Consider the following 16,495-nt stretch of genomic DNA (forward strand, 5'->3'; position numbering starts at 1 on the left):
TTGGCTTAGGAGCCGTCACGTTCAAGTTGTGACTTCAGAAGAACAAAAGAAACTGAACTTGCGTTTTGCCAAATTTAAGTTGGCGTTGCCCGGTTCCAACAGGTCCCAAGGAGAAGTGGAGTTTCCATTTGTCCCCCATGACCTGTGTTCCCCAGCGGGGGCTGCTGTCCACAGTGGGAGACGCGGGGGCCAGGGCAGGAGCAGGGAACATCCAGATGACCGGGCATGCCGCCGTCCGATCGGGCTTTCTCGTTAACCCGTAGTCACACCGTCCAATTCATCAAAGAAAACGGAAGCCAGGGGGACTGAACCAGCACACGTGTGGGTGCAGGCGAACCCCTGGCTTTGCTAACTGGGGTTCTCTTCCCATCTCAGTTAGCTTTTCTGCTCAGACAGCGGAACCTAAGAAGGAAGCTGGGATTTTCCAACCAAGCCCACTTTACAGGGCTGTGCGTGGTCACTCCCAAGAGTCTGGTGTAAACAAAAGTCACTGTATTTGGTAGTGGGATTCCTCCTCAGAAAGCTTGCTGTGGGGTCACCAGGGAAGTTGGAGGGGATTCTAAGCCCCTCCAAAATCCAGCTGCGGATTGAACTGGCCTGCACTGCTGTCCCTTTGCCGGGAAAGTTTTACTTGGAGCCGCAGATTAAGCTGGCCTGAGCTGCTGTCCCATTGCTGGGAAAGGTTTTCTTCCGTGAGCGGCTGATCTCCATCAGAATTATCAAAGTTCTGGTCAGCCAGTTCCTCGCCAAAATCACAGCCATTTTCAGGAAACAAAAGCAGCTTCGATTTATAAGGGCCACTGAACGCTTTTATGGCATGCTTAGGAATTAAAAATCAAATGAAACCCTGTGAAATTGTGCCCTTTTGTGTGCGTTCATTAGAAGGGCTTGGAAAACTGAATTATGTATCGTTTTTTATACAGAAACAATATTGAAAAAAGGCCCCTTGATGAATTTGTAAATTAAAACAAGGAGATGCTTACTTAAAATTTTGAGCCCCCAAAGACCCAATACTGCAAATCAAAAACACACAGGATAGATTTTTTTCATCTTATCTAAATCTGAGAAGGTATGATATGCTCTATTGACATTTAGGCTAAATCTTTCCCTTATAAGGTGTTTGACATAAATAGCTTTTATTATGTAACTCTTAAATAGAAGGCATACACACATTTCTTAAAGGTCCCAGCTGCCACTGTTATCACTGGAGGCATAAAATTGGAATCCCAACTTCCAATATCAAATTTTAGCACAAGTCCTATAAAATGTATCTTGTCAGAATGTGCCAGAACCGCTAAGCTCTTTTCTGCAGAACAAGCTGCAGCTGGCGTCCTCAGGGGTCGAGAATCGGCTTGCTGCATCCTCAGGGTTTAAGCAGCAAATTGGTCCCAGTTTTTCCCCTGCCACGGGGCTGGCTGGGGAGGGCAGGGGTTTAGATTAGCCGTGGCCTAGGCCGTTTGACGGGGTGACACGAGCCTGCAGGGCCGAGGCCAAGGCCTGGAGATAGGACCAACCGTCAGGAATGCGAGGAATGTTTTTCTTCGGACTCTACCGAGGCACACAGACAGACCATGGGGATTGTGTCTGCAGTGACAGCCTTAACATTTGCCAGAGCCCTGGACGGCTGCAGAAATGGCATTGCCCACCCTGCAAGTGAGAAGGTAACGTTTATTTTTGTATTTTTTTCTCTGTCTCCCCATATACAGACTGTAGAAAGACCACCAAGCGTGGACCTTTTTTTTTTTCCCCACCATGATGTACAATTCACATTTGTTAATAAAAAAAAAAGTCCCGGTGGGTTCCCCCCTAGACTTTTTTTCTTAAGCAGGAAACGGGTTTCAGATGTTTATATGTTGAAAAGTAAGGCTACTAATCTGTTTAGCCATTTAGCAGGCCCTGGCTAACTCTCTCGTACCTTTTAATGTTCAGACCCCATAGAATGACATTAATTTTTATCCCTCTTGTTATTTAGAATTAAAAGAAAAAAAACCACTTTCAATAGTCACCTGCTTTTTTGGGATAGCTCCAGTGGAGGTTAAAAGAAATGAATCCGGTGGTTTAAATTGTGCTCTTAGCTGCACTGGCCGTGCAGTGGGTTGAGTATTCAACACTCTTCAGCAATTCTTTAAAATAGAGCGTGGTCTCGTATTTTCATCTGTCTGTATCTACAAGTGACATCAGTTGAAGCAACATGTTTAGATGAAGAATTAAGATTCGCAAATGCACAAACTTATTCCATTTATAGCAAGGGTAAAAATTGGTCACTTCAGTACTTTTCTTTCCATTTTCTTTGGGTCAGCGTGATGTTTTCCATGCTGCTTTTTAATGTTAGGCTGTGCCAGGCAACAGAGAAAAAGCGTTACCCAGGGAGTCCATGCTAGTTTGAAAGGGCTTCAACTTGATGCTTGGAAATAAAAATTTTATTTCTGGCATTTTGTTTTCCTCATCCCAGAACCAGTAATTTTAAAAACAGTTGTTGCTGGTGCAAATGTTTCCCTGTGTAGCATGGGAAATCAATGCTATTTTTACTTTGTTGGGGAGGTTTACATATTTATAGTCCGGAGAGAAAAGAGCACCAATGGGAAGTCTGAATGCTTTTTAAGTCAATTTGTTAGTATTCAAATCATTGACTTAAAAGTGTATTTTAAACATAGAGTTCAAAGCAGAAGGAATAGTATTTGCTAAAACTGGATCAGATGGTTCCCACTTTTAACCCACCTGTGTTTGACCAAATGGTTTACGTGTACTGATCTTGCAAGGGTGCAACAGAACTATTCTTGGAAAATTTTATCAAGGAGAGAAAACCAGCTAAGCTGCAAAGAGCTCTTAAAATTTCAGGATCACTATTTTTCAGGATTAGTGAAAAAGTTATTTTCAAGATCAGTAAAAATTTGCAAAATTTAAACAAAGAACCTTTTACTTCACTACAAGCATCCTTCTCACACCCTTGTATGTGTATGTGTGTGTGTATAGAATTTTATGATGAAAAAATACATTTGATTGTTTTATCAGAATACCAGAGGTGGCTGGAGAAAAGATTAGTACAAGTGTAAAAATGGATATGTAATAAATGTCCAAACTCCTTTAAATGGAGGTGAGCTGGACAGATAAAACAAATTATAAAATATATGGTATTGTTTTTAATCAAATGAAAAGGCCATTTTTAGTGTCTTGGGGCATGTTTTAATTCAGCATTCAAATTATGCCAGGCTTAGGTAGGGGTCAGGGGCTTCCCATGGAAACCCAGTGACAAAACAGTAACCATCACCTGCACCGAAATGTGAGCAAAATAGAGGAAGCGGCTCCTGAAAAATGCATCCCTTAAAATGGAAGCACACGACAGAGGCCGATCTGTGGGGCTGGTGAGAAGTGGAACAGTCGCCATAACCGCAGGCTTATCTGTGAACCCTGAATTCCATTAAAAAAAGAAACTGCTTACAAGACCCTTTTGAAAGCCGCGGGGTGCTAAAGGAGAGGAACCTGCTTTGCACCGGCATTGACAAAAGCTGTGTTTGGCCCCTGGACCCTGATGAATAGAAAAATGCTGTAGCGTGCAAACCCACTGCAATCGCCGTGTCAGCTCAGAGCCGAGGTGCTTCCCAAGTGAACACCTGGATGGTGTAAATCACCCTGGCGGTAAACACTTCAGGCCAGGACGCAGGCTGCAGGCGGGGTGGGGTGGCATCCTTCCACCCGGCTGGGGTGCATAAACCAGGCGCTGGCCCTGCGCTAATAAACACTTCTTTCACAGCAAAAGACCCCTCCCTCCCATGCGGGGGTCACAGTCCCTGTGGAGGTTGCTCAGATAATGGACAGCATTTCTCCCACCCTTGCCACTGGCTGACTCACCCCGGGCTGATATCAGGGAGCAAGGTTGTCAGGCGTTTATGCCCTACGAATGGCTTTACGATACCTCGAGAGGGGGACCAGGGCCACGGGCTTCACGGCGGCTATTTTCTAAAGGGGGCATGCGAAGATAAAAACCAAAACTCAAGGTTTTTTAAATCTTGTGTTAGTAAAATCCGAACAATAGTAATAACGGGAACCAAAGGATCTCTGAAATGTTCCTAAGGTTGGTGGAATCCAGTGACGTTCCCTCTTTTAAAACACATTGAAGTAACATATTAACTCTCCCTCTTCGTGCTTCAGTCTTAAAATCCCTGACTGCTAATGGACGACCACCCATTTCGTGCATACAGTTCTTGTAAAAATCCCTGGATGGGGGAAAACCAGAGGGTACACAGCAGAATATATCTAGAAACAGAATACCTCCTTGGGAATTTCTTTGCATTCTGATGTTCTACTTTAAAAAAATAAAAAAGTCTCCCTTATAATTATTCCATTATGAAGAGTCTTTTAAAAATGATGTGTCTTCAGCTACACAGACGTGAGGACACACAATGCAGACGTTATGTGGCAGCTTTGGGAGAGGCTTTTTATGCCTGTCTGTCTCTTTCCACTCGCAGCAGATTCGAGAAATGTGCAGAACTCGAGAGCAGCCACTCGGCCTCCAGGATCAACCCGGCACTGAAGAAAAGCCCAGAGAAATTATTCCTCAGCCCGAAATGAAACCGGGATCAAATGTTTGCTGATCAGAGCAAATATTTAAATTGAGAAAGTCAAATTGAGCATTATTAAATAAAGCTTGTTTTACATGTCTCCAACAGAAAGTGTCTTTTGAAGAGCATTTTAAACCTGATATTAAAATCTGGCTGAGTGCGTGTCTCGGGACTTAATTGGCGAGTACAGGAATTTGGGTCCTAGCAACAAGTGTGGTGTTCTCCCTTCACAAGGTATTTTTTTCCCCCAATGACTAAAATGAAAGCAGAAAGGTTTTCAGGTGGCTATTTAAAACTGTTCATGCAACGTAATAGCTATAGGACAACTGACCCGTGTTTTAATGTTTATTCGTTAGACGAAGCACAGCCTGGCTGGTGCGGGGCGCGGGCGGCTAGCTGGAGCCGAGAACACCCACGTGTGGGGTGACGTTTTCCCACCACAGTGCAGCGGGTTAGCAACTGACCCGTGCTCCCCCCCAAACCTAAAACCACTCTCTAATGGGCTTTACAGTATTTACATTTTGAATTTTATTTATAGGACACCAGATGTCTATGTTCTAAAGAAAAAAAAGATCATTTGGAGTATAAAATCCCTCCCCTTCCCCACATTCGTTAGCTGAGGAGCTATTTGCCTCACCATCCCCCTGCCCCAATGTATCTATCTCTGCCTTTCGAGCCAGTTCCGAGCTGGGGTTTTTGGTCTCTGGAGGTTAAGGAGGTGGAAGACTGAGCATTTATTCCCATTTTCTGTGTGACCATGGGCGTGCCTTTATTTCTGGGCTATGTTTTCTCCCGAGATTCTTTGCACCTCTCAGTGACCACCCTCTTACTCATTAAACTCTTCTCACAGAGAAACGGAGCTGGGCAGAAGCTCTAATCCAGACCTTAAGAAAACTGCTTAAGATCCTACCCAAGCCACGGTGTCTGGCTGTGAGCTGGGGTAAGCAGATGGCGCTTACCTCCTTCATCCCTGAAAGTCATCTTAGAATAAAAGTTTAAGAAACACAAGTGGATATTTTTATTCACTTGTTTTCATTGTCAATTTCACAACACACAAACCCAACAAGGCACACAGCCCCACAGCCCTCCCCTAACCGATCTGCCTGAAACTGCCAGTCACGTGTCGCCTTTAAGTCACACAGAACATTTTACAGATCCACTCCTAACGCTGAACCTCTCCCAGGCCCGGCCAGAAAATTGCCTCCCCTCCCCACAACACAGGTAGATGATCAGCTTATTTTTCAGTCTAGACCCACTCCACAGGCTTGGCCCGATTCCTTCCTGTAAATTCTACCGGCCAGCAGTGAGACCACCCTGCAAGCCGATGTGACAGCACGGCAGAGAATGGGGGAAGAGGGAGCAAAGGCCAGTGGAGCGCTCTCTAGGGCCAGGTGCATTCTGCATGTCACCTCCCTTAATTTCCAGGTGTCACAGCTCCTTAGTGAGGCTCCTCAGCACTATGCATACTGCCCAGAGGGACAGTGGCCCTGAAGGAGGACACTGAGTGCCTACCCTACGGGTTGAACAGCTGCACCTGGCGGCTCCGAGGGCTCTGGAGAGAATTGCCACTCCCCAGGCTAAGTTTTGCTTCCCCCAACTCCTAACTGAATTTCCATATCTATATCCAAAGAAAACAGGCCAAGGGTCCCTTCTGTGATTGACTTTGAAGGTCCCTGTCAGGCCAGAGGAGAAGGTGTAGTTCCAAGTACCTAAGAACAGAAGCTGTGAAAATATCTGAAGCCAAGGCAGTTGGGGATTGTGTTTAATGCCCCTCCCAGGGCCCAGAGGCCAGAGCGGGGGGCCAGGTTTGATAGACCTGAGTGCTGCCTTAATTAATCAATAAGAGCATAGAGAAACCTGTTTCTGATTCCCTGCCATGCTACTACAATTTTGGATTTCTTGAGCATCAAGAGAGAAACTGAGGACCAGAAGGTCATAGCTGCAGGACTCGGGGTGTTGCTGGACTGAGACAGCAGCAAGAGAAGCCAGAAAGAGGGAGATGGAGGTAAGGATGGGACCCCAAACAGGCAGATAAGCAAGGGGTGGAGTTGAAAAAGCTTTAGGGCTAGAGACCTGGGGCAAGTAGAGGAGCCCCATTGCTGTTAACAGCCTGGCAGAGCTCAGGAGATGAAGCGGGGTTGGGGAAGTGGGAGGCAGGGGGTGCTCTCCAGAAAGTGTGGGGATGAAGAGACGCTGGGTGGGTGGGTGGCTGGGGGGTAATGGCAGGGATCTGCCCAATTCCCCTGTTGCTGTCACTTCTGCTGCCAGGACCTCTGTCTCTTGCTGTTCCCACCCCAAGTTTCCCATCCCAGGCCCACGGTTCTCATTCTCTACAAAGTTTTACAGCACAGATGCCCCCCAGGGATTTAGAAGATTCCTAGGGATTTAGAAGACCCTTTTGCCCCCCCAAGAGAGATTTAGAAGACCCTGCTTTTTTGTCCCCCAGAGATTTAGAAGATTTTGTCCGCCCCCCAGAGATTTAGAAGACTTTTGCCCCCTTGAGATTTAGAAGGCCCTGTTTTGCTCCCCTCCCCCCCAGAGATTTAGAAGACCCTGCTTTAGTTTTTTGTTTTGTTTTTTAAAGTTAGCTCCCAGGCAATTTTGCGTGCAGCCAGGGGTTGAGAACAGCCCTGAGCCTAAACTTCTAGATTCAAGTTTAGAGTATACGCTTCCATTTAACTAACTGGAGACTTCTGAGCTTTTGTTTTCAATTCTCATACTCTGTAGGTGCACTGCCAGGGTGTGGGCTCCCCCGGGTCCAACATGGAGATTAGCGTGGCTGTAACCCCCACCCAGGCAGCACTGAAGGAATTGCGAAGACACCCAGATAGAACAGCAAAGTGGGATTCTCGGGGACCCACAGCATTCCGAGCCGACAGCCTCAAGGGCTGACAGCATTCTGGGCTGAGGGCCTTCGGTGGACGCTGACCCATGTATTTATTCTCTCTGAACAGGTGAGGCTTATTAACAAACAGGTGTTGTATGTTTTCTCACAGAACCAAGATAAACTAGGTAGGCAGCTGGTGCCTGCTTACCACTGATCAAGGACAAATCAGAAAGTACTCTCCACGAGGGAGCCCCGGGGGCAGGTCACATGTCCCGTGCTTAGAGAATTGTTTTAACTGGTGTATGATATACTGTTTTGCTACTTTAGAATGCCCCAAGCAGTTTTCCCCTTGTTGTGGGGGCAGGGGGTTGGGGGCTTGGGAGGTGGCTAGGTTTTCCTTGCTGCTGTTCTTAGCAAACAATGTATTTTATCTTACACTAAGCATTTCTCGACACTCCAAGGGCCATAACAGCCTGCAAGGAAAGCACCACCCCTGCCTACGCGACACCTGCGGCGTGGTGCGAGCTGGGTAGGGGCACTTTGGACTGGTTCTTCGGGAAGCAGAAATGCTCTCACCGTGGGAGGGATTTCCAGGATGCCCACATCTGTTCTGCCCCCTTCTTTATGGGTGGGGTCTGAAGGAAAGTGAAGCGGCCCCTGGTTATCTTGCACTGGCCCCTACCCTAGCCCCAGGCCCTCGCTGTCCAAACCAAGAGCACTCACGAGACTGGCCCAAAAGCGGCCTCAGGAACACTCCCGCTCATCAGCATGGGGCCCTCTCTTTCTTAGTAAGTGCAGCAAGACAAAACAAAAAACTTAAAAGTCTTCTGGGAAAAATTCAAATCTTGTTGAATTAAGATGAATTCGTTGTTATAAGTATTTGCAATGCTACATTTGCCCACTTTTCCATAAATCACAAAACTCTTTAATGACAGCTAATATATATGGAGAGAGAAAGAGGAGAGAGCGGAGCCAGTGAGTCAGGCACTGTTTCAGGAGCCTCACATGGCTTAATGTATTTCACTGTGTCCACAACCCTATGGGGCAGGCATTTTTTATGCCCATCTTACAGATGGGGCAACTGAGGCCCAGAAGACTTGCCCCAAGGCACGCAGCTAGTAAGTACCGGACCTCAGATTCGGCCCCTGACCTCTGCAGGGCAGTGGTGCTGAGGAGAGGAGGTGCCGAAATGGAGAATGTGACTATTATTTAAGAGAGTTTCTGAAGTGGTGTCCTCGGAGCCCCAGCCCCAGTCAGTTCTGCTCTGGGAGCCACTTTTCCTTTCTGAGACCTGACTCTCCTCTTCAGCAGCCGAGATAAGCAGCGCCTGCTTTCGGGTGACCCTCTCTCCTCTGTGCACCTGCCCGGGCCTCCAATACCAACTTTCTTCTCTATTCTCTCTGGTTCTTGAGCACTGAGGGTTTGACCTGTGCAGAGTTAGGGTCTGTTTGTTCTCAGGGAAGAGAAGAAACCTTTCTGGAAATATCAAACCAATTTCTGCTGGGACAACACATGAAGCTTGAGACAAAAACAACAACAGCAACAAAAAATAGCAACAAAAATTGGAGTAGGCATAGAAAAGACGAAGGACCCACGCGAGGCGAGGGATGCCCTCTGTCTTTTGGATTCTGGGAATGAGGAGGACTTTCAGCTCCAGCGCCTAAGGGTGGCCGGAGGACACAAAGGACCCTCACTCTGCAAGGCTCTGGGGAGTCTCTGAATCCCAGACTCCAGAGGACATGGGGCCTCAGTGCATTTCCTCAAGGAAAATGATGGTTTGCACAGAGCCCGCCCCGAAGCCTGTGTCCCTGCAGCCTGTGCGGCCACCTCAGGGTCCTGCCTCCCCGGGAGGTGTCCTTTATCCCGTCCCCTCGCCAGCATCCTACAGGTGCCACAGACCCACCACTCAACCTCAGCTCTAGCTAACATACATGGGGGTGGGGGGGGAGTTTTGTTGCTTTTTTTTGGTCTCAAGCTTCATGTGTTGTCCCAGCAGAAATTGGTTTGATATTTCCAGAAAGCTTTCTTCTCTTCCCTGAGAACAAACAGACCCTAACTCTGCACAGGTCAAACCCTCAGTGCTCAAGAACCAGAAAGAATAGAGGAGAAAATTGGTATTGGAGGCCCGGGCCTAATTCCACCTCTGAAGTGTGGCTGTGAGGATTACCGAAGAGAATGCTCAACGCTTATAAAAGGTCAACATTCCAGAAGGCTCCACAAAGTCATAACAATAAAAAAAAGCACAAGTGGGGCCCTTGCTCATCACCACCCTCCTCTCACCAAGCGAAGGAGGCGGTCACCACTGCACACTCATCTGTCCAATGTCGGCACTGAGGCCCAGAGCAGTGATGTCACCCAAGGCCACGGGTGGAGCTGAGATCCGAACCCAGGTGGTCTGGCTCCAGGGCTGTTTGTTAACCATCAGCGTCTCCAGGCACTTTACAGATGAGAGTCATTGTTATTATTTTGGCTTTGGTCGAAGATTTAATTTTTATTTTTAAAACATGTTTAATGTTGAGATAATGGTAGATTCCTAGGCAGGTGTGAGGAGTAACCCAGAAAGATCTCTGTACTCTTCACCCAGTTTTTCCCGCTGGTGACATTGGTCATAGTGTTAGCACCAGGACACTGACCTTGACACAGCCCACTTGTGGGTTTAATAAGTGTTTAGCATTCTCAGGAAAAATGTTGAAAAGAGACCCAGAGCTAGGTGTAGCTCAGACGGCACTGTTCGGACCCACCCGCTCCAGCCTAAACCTTGCCTTTGCAGGTATTTTCTGCGCCACCTGACACCAATCTCTGATATACACCCTCCTCCATAGAATGCGGGTTCCATCAGGTGAATAACTTTGCCTGTTAGGGTTCATTAGTGATGGAGAATAGGTACCCAGACAGGTCTGCAGCCGCCTCAGTTCTTGCCTCCTCAGAAGAAAGAATTCGGCTGAGGCGAAAAAGCGCAGGGAGAGACAGAGGCCAGTTTTAAAGCAGGAGCAAAAGTGTATTAGAAAGCTTTACAGCAAGAATGAATGGAAGGAGTGCGAGGACCCTTCGAGGAGGGCCAAGTGGGTGACCTGAGAGATCAAGGGCCCAGCTTGACCATCTGACTTCGGGTTTTCTACAGTACATACCTCCAGGTCCTGCATTCCTTCTAACTCCTGAGATCTCACTGGGAAGTTGCTGACCACCAGTGTCAGGGTGTTTGTCTGCTAGGAGCTGGCCTTTCCTTGACACTAGCTGTGACCAATTATTACTTTAAAGAGACAGTAACAACCACCTGACCACCAGATGATGGTTGTCTGACACTCCTGGTATGTGCGGGAGCCTTCTCCTGCCCCGTTCACACCTGACTAGCTACCCACTGACACAGCTTCACTGCCACATCCCCAGTGCCCAGAACCGTGCCTGACATAGCAGGCTTTAGTAAATGCTTTCAAATGGATGAGTAAAGTTTTATTACAGAATGACTCCACCTTTCTGACCTCCACTGAAAACTCTGTACAATAGGCCTAACACTCTCCACTGGCAGGGTGGTGGTGAGGACAAGGCCATGTGGGGTGTCCAGCACACAGCGTCTGGTGCGGGCCGCGCAATCAGCGAGCTGCACATTCACCCCGAGTGCCCAGGAAAACCCCCACGGTGTCTCCAGGCCCCTGCCACGGCTCTCAGGGGCCTCTGGGGTTTCTCAGGCGTCTTAATGGCCTGTGATCTTTCAACAGTTAAGAGTATTGCTAATAAGAGATTTGAGAACAATTTGCATGTCTTGAAAGAGGCTGGATTTCTAGAGGGTGGCGTTGGATTCAGTACCATGCCTGAAGTCCTGGCTAATTCTGCTGACTTGAAATAATAAACAGCTTAACACCCTCCATTGTTCTGGGGCCTAATGAAAACCAAGTAGGCCTTCAGCCTGGGAAGACTGCTAGGATTCAGAACAGCTGGGAGTTTGAGGCCTCAAAGCTGATGACGCTTCCTTGCTCATCTCCACGAGGTGCAGGACAGGGAGTCAATACATCTCATCAGAAGTGAGCACGTTATTTCTCTGTCACCATTCTTTCCAGCTTTATGATGACATCCAGGAGAAAGTGTCCCTTCAGTGCTGTTCTGTCTTACACCTTTCCAGCAGGGGCTGCCTTTTCCTTTTAAGAAAAAGCAGGCCATCTGTGGTGGCTCACGCCTATAATCTCAGTCCTTTCAGAGGCTGAGGTAGGAGACTGTGAGAATCGCTTGAGCCCAGGAGTTCAAGACCAACCTGGGCAACATGGAACCCCCATTTCTCTAAAACAAAACACAAAATAAAAGCAAAGGCCTTTGGAGTGGAAATTCATCAGGATACAGTATCACTAGAATTCAGTAATGTTACTTTGTTTCCAATGAGTATAATTTGTATAGTTATATTGATGGGCGTTCCTTTCCCATTTACAATTGCCATAGTAAGTTTCCTGTTAAAAAGAAATACACGGGGTACTCATGAACAGAAAGATGGCAACAATGGGAACTCCATACAGCAGGAGGGGAAGGAAAGAGGGGGCTGGGCTGAGAAACTAAGTGCTGAGTATTATGCTTGGTACTGACAGGATCGTTCCAACCCCAAGCCTCAGCATCATGCAACATTCCCAGGAAACAAACTTGCACATATGCCTGCTGAGTCTAAAATAAAAGTTGAAAAAAAGATACTTATTAAATGAAATTGTTTTAAAAAGCGAATGATGCTGGGTGTGGTGGCTCACGCCTGTGATCCCAACACTTTGGGAAGCTGAGGTGGGGGGATTGCTTGAGCTCAGGAGTTCAAGACCGACCTGGGCACCATAGAAAGACCTTCATCTCTACAAAAAGTCAAAAAATTAGCCAAGCATGGTGGCATGCACCTGTAGTCCTAGTTACTCAGGAGGTTGAGGGAGGAGGATTGCTTGAGCTTGGGAAGTGGACGCTGCAGTGAGCCATGATCACACCCCTGCACTCCAGACTGGGCAACAGAGCAAGATCCTTTCTCAAAAAACAAAAACCGCAAAGGATAATAGATATCACTTATGTTTGTTAATTTTTTTTAAATTAAAGTGAATTTATTTAAAGAAAATTAAGTAGATAAGCACAGGATAGCAAACAGATGAAGCAAAAATGTTGACAGTTCAGCAGAACTTGAATGATGAGGTTTCAGAAACACTGACCTAGAGACCTTCTCACTTTACACTGGGAAAAAACAAGGCCCAGAGAGAGGCCAAGCGACTTAGCGGAGGCGGTCAGGAGGTCAGTGCCAGGGCACTCACCAAGCCCTCACTCAGCTGAAGGTGGACACGAGGTGGCCCAGGCATGGCTGTAATTGGCCAGGTGAGGGAGGGGTGGGCCCAGAGCCCAGGGCTCTGCTCCTTCCAGGTGGACCAACCAGCGAACCTGTACCACCCAGAATGGGAGGGGGCTGCTGTCCATTCTCTGCTGTGCCCAAGCTCATGGCTCCTCCCTGGAGCTTGGGCAATGTCCACAGCCATTATTACCCTGGTGATGACACAGCCTCAAGGGAGAAATTTCATCCCCATTTCCCAGATGAGGCCTGAAGCAGTTTTAGTAAAAACCAAAACTGCTTGGTCCCTAGAACCTGGTCTCCTGACTGACAAAATGAGACCAAGACCATTTTTCACAAGCCACTCATGCGTCTCCACATGCGATATTTCAACCTAAAAAGTGCGAGGTGCGATTATCCAACAGGTAACTGCCCTTCCTGCATTTTCCTTTGTAACTGTTTTGGTTTACAACGGGCTGAGGTTTAAAAACAAACACGTTTCTTTCCATTGTAAACTTATAAAACAAAATAGCCATTATAGAAAATTTTTTAAAAAACGAAAATGTTTAAGGAGTAATTTATTAATCAATATAACCCTGCCATCCTGGGACTAGCTGTATTTCTCTCTGTCTCTTTCTCCCTATATGCATTTTAAACACAGTTTGAATTATTTTACATATAATTTTAGATCCTGTTTTTTATGCAAGTTTCCTTTAGCTATTTAAGAAATATATATATGTGTGTGTATACACACACACGCATATACATATACACACATATATATATACACACAGACACATGCATATATATATATTTATATTTCCCAGATGAGGCCCCAAGAGCAGTTCTGGAAAAACCAAGGCCACTTAGCACCTAGAGCCCCTAGAGCACGGGACTACACACACGCACACATAGGAAAGTAGAATCCTGTTGCAAAAACTGAGGAAGATAAAGTCCAGAGAAGGAAGGTGATTCTGCCCATGAGCAGAAGAGCCAGGACAAAAGCGTGATGACATCAGTTTGGGGTCTCCCTAACAGCTCATTTAAACCACCTCCTATTGTTGGGTACTTAGGTTGTTGGCAAATATTCATCTTTATAAATAATGATGCAAGTGTAAATTCTTGAACCTGCCTGTTGATTTCTTTCTATAAGTTGGAAATACAGGAGTTCACATTAAGGAAGCGACACATGGAAGTTTCGGATCAAGGTTCTAAGCTCCTGGCATGGACTTCCATATCATCCTTAAAAAGGCTGCGAGGTCACTTCCTTCTATAACAAGGCATCAACCACTCTTCTCTCGAATCCTTTTACCAACGCCGAGGATTATAACTAACAACTTTTTTTTTTTTTTTTTTTTTTGGTGTGTGTGTGTGGCGGGGGCGAGGGGGCGGTGGTAGCAATTTAAAAGGCATGGCTATCCAGTCACCTAACTTCACTTTGTAACATCTTGAACCTGATCCCCAAAGGGAGCCCTAAATTCATTAACAAGACAGTGGGAGAGCAGCTACTGGGTTTTATGAAAGCCCAGGAGAAACTGGGGCTCTTTTTATAAAAGCATGTAATTCCCTTTGCAGAGTTCAGGCCTGGGGGCTGGGACCACCTCTCTGGACAGTTATCATTCTTTGCTGCCTGTTGAGAATTTGCTAAAGGGGGCCTAATGGAGGCACTGGAAGGCAGGAGAAGAGGCAGAGAGATGCCCTCTGCTGAGACTTGCAGGTGGGGAAATGGCTTGCAAACTTTCCTGAAAGAAACCTAAGACAAGGAGGGCTCCTCTCTCTTGCAGTGGACACCTTCTGGAGCCTGTGGAGTGGTCTGCAGTGCCCCCGTATTCTCAGGAAGAGCCGAGGAGCCCGTGGCTTCAGTGGGTGGGATGTTTGTGAAGTTGGTGATGTTTTGCCAAAAACCAGAGGCTCAGTGCCTGAGCCCTGCACTGATTTGTCTAAAGTGTCCCTTGGTCACATTGGGAGGAAAAGACAAGGGTCCTTAAACTCCCCCCAACCAAAAAAGGACAATACAAGAATGACTGGAAGGTAGTGCTGAGCCCACCCGCCCCATATCACATAGAGAACCTGCAGTCTCGGGGTCAGGGACCCAACCCATGGACCCGAGCCTCTGGCTTTCTGCAGCCCCAGCATTATTTCTAATATTTTATTTATTGAGGTGAAATTAACATATCAAAAAAACCATTTTAAAGTGAACACTTCAGTGGCATTTAGTACATTCACATGGCTGTGCAGCCATCACCTCTGTCAAGTTCCAAGACATTTCCATTACCCCAAAAGGAAACCCTGAGCCCATTAGCCATCATCCGTCATCCTCTCGCCTCTCCCCAGCCCCCAGCTCTCCTGCTTTCTGTATCTGCACCTTTGGCTATTCCAGAACGGACTCATCCAACACGGAATCTTTTTGTGTCTGGCTTCTTTTACTTCACATAATCTCCTCAAGGCTTATTCATGTTATAGCACACATCAGAATTACTTTCCTTTTATTGCTGAATAATATTCCATCATGTGGACAGACCACATTTTGCTTATCCATTCGCCAATGATGGACACTTGAGTTATTCCTACTTTTTGGCTGTCGTAGCCAGGCTGCTGTGAATATTTGTGCACAGTTTTGCGTGAGTACCTGTTTTCAAGGGTCACCCTAGGCTGACTTTTTGAGGAACAGCCAGGGGTCTTCCACAACGGCTGCACCGTTTTGCATTCCCCCCAGCAGTGTGGGGGGGTTCCAGTTCCTCCAGCCTAGGCTTATTTTAATAGCATCTCTCAAGAGGTGACGCCCTGACTGATCGACATAAAAGTCAATGTGTGGGCCTGCGGGAAATGGGGGTGCCTCCTACTAGTTATGTAATCAGCACCCTACGCAGGATCACTGAGCCACGGCCACCCTCCAAGTTCCGATGCTGCCTTCCCTGGGGGTCTGTCCACCACTCCTCACCTCAGTTTCCAAACGGGGCTACTAAATGCTAGTTGAAGGACTTTCCCAAGTACAGAGCCAGACACACAGCGGGCACTCTGCAAAGAATGGCTGTCAGGTCTCACCCAGAAAGCACAAGGATCCAAGGGTGCTGTAGGTAGCTCCCTGATTTGGGGGCTTACAGATCTTCTGTGGTGGTCTTTTCAGTACACCATGCAGCTGTAACTAAGTTGAAATGTCCTAATGAAGTCATATCTAATGAAGACCAAAAAGAATGACAAAATAGGCTTCTAATGCTCAAGGAAATGCCAAAAGGTGGGGGATTCGAGCCAGGTTGGCTCTGACATTGCCTCTGGTGGAGAGTGTACGCGTCCAGCGACAGCCCCACCCAGAATCAAAGGCCATTCAGGAGTAAGTGGCTGCGGCCACCTCCTGAGCCAGGCGGAGTCTGTATACAACCCTTCAAGGACTAAATAAATGCAGTAATTTACTGAAAAGGGGCCTTTCAGGGCCACCTCTGGCACCGAGGTCTTAGGAGTCATGGGACAAAACCAGCATCCATCTTCTGATGTGACACGTTCCTGTCAACAGTCACCCTAATGGAAACAGCACTCAACTGAAGTGACGTGGCAGCCTCTTCATGTCCATGGAACCCTGTTCTCCCTGGGCAGTGAAGAGGAACAGAGGGCTCAGGACACGGGGCCTGCAGCATGAGAGGCTTCGAGGGATAGGGAACCACACGGCAGGGGGAGGTGGGGTAGGGAAGGTTCAGGGCAGGGGGAGGCGGGGTAGGAAGGCTCAGGACAGGAGGGCTGTGGGGTAGGAAGGCTCAGGGCAGGGGGAAGTGGGGTAGGAAGGCTCAGGGTAGGGGAAGGTGGGGTAGGAAGGCTCAGGGCAGGAGGGCTGTGGGGTAGGGA

At 47.3% G+C, this 16,495-nt stretch overlaps 1 long non-coding RNA gene across 1 annotated transcript; it reads left to right on the top strand.

The window, feature by feature from the left end:
* Positions 1–263: 263 nt before the first annotated feature.
* On the top strand, positions 264–4,670 carry LOC116555726. Its single transcript, XR_004270641.1, has 2 exons — positions 264–1,661; positions 4,378–4,670. It is a non-coding gene; the product is annotated as an uncharacterized LOC116555726 (long non-coding RNA).
* Positions 4,671–16,495: the final 11,825 nt, after the last annotated feature.

This window comes from Sapajus apella, unplaced genomic scaffold (assembly GCF_009761245.1).
Source record: "Sapajus apella isolate SASKATOON/1434 unplaced genomic scaffold, GSC_monkey_1.0 scaffold15, whole genome shotgun sequence".
In the NCBI taxonomy this organism is placed as follows: Eukaryota; Metazoa; Chordata; class Mammalia; order Primates; family Cebidae; genus Sapajus; species Sapajus apella.